The 3177-nt window shown below is 39.4% G+C and overlaps 1 long non-coding RNA gene across 1 annotated transcript; it reads right to left on the reverse strand.

The window, feature by feature from the left end:
* Nucleotides 1–329: 329 nt before the first annotated feature.
* Nucleotides 330–2713, reverse strand: LOC142826703 (uncharacterized). Its single transcript, XR_012900906.1, has 2 exons — nt 1510–2713; nt 330–889 (listed from the first exon to the last, which is right to left on the reverse strand). It is a non-coding gene; the product is annotated as an uncharacterized LOC142826703 (long non-coding RNA).
* Nucleotides 2714–3177: the final 464 nt, after the last annotated feature.

Below are 3177 nucleotides of genomic sequence, written 5' to 3' on the forward strand. Positions count from 1 at the left end.
CAACTCTTGTGCAACATGTATTTTGTGCTACTTCTTTAGCGTTGGCTCTACCAAAATAGATGAACAAAGTTGCAGTGAAGGTCCTACTGAGATTGAGGATTTAACCAATGATGATGAATTCAAATAGTATCATCTTAATCATGGATCACTGAATAGGGAATCATATCCTGGAAAAGATAGCAACAAGCCTTGTGTATTGATTATGTGAGTTAAAGAAAGAGCCTTATTCAGAAGACTCTTATGGGAATAGAAGCTGCACTGGGTGGAGGAGGATGGAGAAGAACTATGTACAAGAATCCTGAAATACTTGGACAGGAATAAGACCACCATTTTCATGACTGATAAGGCAAGCAAAGAGAACCAGTTTATTTCCAGAGTTGAACAAAGATCTATTGTCTGCACAACAGAAGTCTGATCTAATACACAACTAGATAGTTTTCTTTCTTCCTGTAGTCTGAGGATATTTTACACCAAGCCTATATTTTCTTAAGTCACATAAGCTGTTCCTCTTCATCATTATTAGTTTCATATCTGCAACAACTTCATCTTGATATTGTCCATGTGGTAGCACTGTGATGTCAGAGGTAACTAAGCCTGTTCTCACACCCTGCCTCCAGTAACCCTGATGCTAGACTTAAACCCTGACTCTGCTGCCTTCTCTCATCTCTCTCCTAGATAGTGATAATATATTGCTACAAAGAAATCCTCCCTCTTGTTGTCCCACCTTCCCAGTTAGTTTGTGATCCCAAAGGCAAATCAGCCAATCACCTGATTATAGTGAAGAAAAAAAATCAAGCTTTTCTGATTTTCTAATTTTCAACAAAATCAACTATTCCCTGAAATGTTGGTATCGATTGGATGTGGTCTTCAGAAGTTGTTGTACCACAGCCTGGAACAGAGAAAAGTTTTCAAGTTTGTTAGATCTCACTTCAATTGACCAAAAATGTAAATATTTAATCTCTCCTCCTTATCCCATGTTCCCCTGACTTGTCTGGCTTTACTCTGCGGACTTGCTCACTGCAATGTTTGCATATTTTCCATACACATTTTTCATTAAATGACCTCTGTATGCCCATACAAGAAATCACTACAATATTACAAAAGCTGTAGGGGGTAGCCGAGTTAGTCTCCAGGATAAACTTAAACAACAAAAAGTCTGGTAGCACTCTAAAGACTAACAAAACATGTAGATGGTATCACGAGCTTTCGTGGGCATAGCCCAGTTCTTCAGATATGGGCTGTGCCCACAAAAGCTCATGATACCATCTACATGTTTTGTTAGTCTTTAAAGTGCTACCAGACTATTTGTTGTTTTTTAAGTTTATACAATATTACAGTAATATTACTTTAGCATTTAAAATTTAGGAATTACCATTCAACATTTAGTGTTTAATACTTAAGATTTAATACTTAATATCTGATATTAACTGTTTACAGTAATATTTATATTAACATCCTCTGAGTACTGATCTTTCTTATCATAGAATGAACTGGAAAAATCAGACTTACACTCTTGCTAAAATCCCTCTGATTCATCTCAAGAGTCTTCTGCTCTGTCACACCCAAAAAAAGCGGGTCCTGATGTCTGCAAGCTCACTTCTGTGGTCTTCTCAGGAGCTGCTGTTGTTGCCATGGATACAGAGGCCTGCTTAACCTTGTTCTGGCCTGCTTAATCTTTTCCTTTCTCAAAACATCTTAAGATGCGCTGCAGGTGTCTCAGCTGCTGCTGTTTCAGCTGCTTCTTGAGGCTTCTGATCTTTACCAGCTCCAGAATCCCAACATTTAGGCTTGCTGGCTATCTGTCTTATATCCTAGTTGCTCTCTCAAGGTCTGCTCACTAGCATATTCTCTTAGCCAATCAGATTCCTAGCATAAGTAGTAGATTCTAGAACTTCCCCCATTCAGCCAATCAGCTTCCTGTAATTCACATATTGTCACATGTACCCACGTGTCTGTAATTCACATGTCACATTTATTACAGCATGTGTTTATGATGTCATGTTTAAGCTTTTCCTCGTGATGCCATCTCGGATTCTAGACCTCTCTAAGCTCTTCCCCATATGCCAACTTGTGTGCTAGAACTTTCAACTATCTAAATGTAGTCTGCATCATTCTAATGAATAGCTGTAGCTATTCACTTGAGTGACCTTTATGTCTAAAATATGAGATTTTTCATAAACTCATTTATTTTTAACCATTACTCAGGTGTTGGCATTTCTACAAATTGGTTCATCTTTCTTTCTTGACAAAGAAAACAAAATTCTGTGAGATTTGTAACTCTCTTGCTGCTTTAATAGTATTGCGTTAACAAATGTCTTCAAGGTTGGATGCTATGTTTCTCCTTCCCGCAAATCCCAAATTTTGCTGATAAACTCTTATTCACTAGTATGTTCTATGGTTCCCAAAACTCTTATTCACTAGTATGTTCTATGGTTCCCAAATCATGTACTACTCAATAGGATAATAGTGAAGCTAGAGCTGCTTTGGCTCTGATCTACAGTCTTCCAAGTGAATTAATGATCTCTTTTCTTCTCCGATCCTCCATTGCACAAAGACAAGATATGTTTGTGGGATGAGGAGTTATGCCTTGTGAAACAAGGTTTACAGGAGTGGTCGACAAAGCTTTCCCTTGTCAACCGATCCATGCCTTGACTCACATGTTTGCTGACAATCAGCTGAGCCGGCACAGCGCGGTGACCATGTTTATTTTAATGAAGCTGGGGATATTTAAATCCTGGCTACTTTGACTATGTCTTGTAGCTTAGTTTACATGTCTCTGTCGGAAGAGGCATGTAGTCTAGACATACCCTAAACGTGTATCATTTCTCTTGTTGCCAGAGACTACTCGATCCCACGACCCTGTCCTCCCCAGGCGAGCGACCTAGCTCCTAGGCCACGCGGGAAATTAACTATTTTGAATTAAGTTAATTCGAAATAGCACTGTAGTGTAGACATACCCTGAGTGAACAGTGTGTTTTCTGAGTCAGTGAATTTTGGGCACCAGCTGAACCATTATGGGTCAGAGTACCCACAAAGCACATTTGAGTAAGCAACATCTTATGAGCCTTGGGTGGCGGGGGGAGGGAAAGGTTCACACTCAGTAAAGCATATTTGATTATAGTATAGGAAGGCCCTGAGTTGCGACACGATTGTTTCCGGGGGAAGCATTGCAAGTTG

Source organism: Pelodiscus sinensis, chromosome 2 (assembly GCF_049634645.1).
Source record: "Pelodiscus sinensis isolate JC-2024 chromosome 2, ASM4963464v1, whole genome shotgun sequence".
Lineage (NCBI taxonomy): Eukaryota > Metazoa > Chordata > Testudines > Trionychidae > Pelodiscus > Pelodiscus sinensis.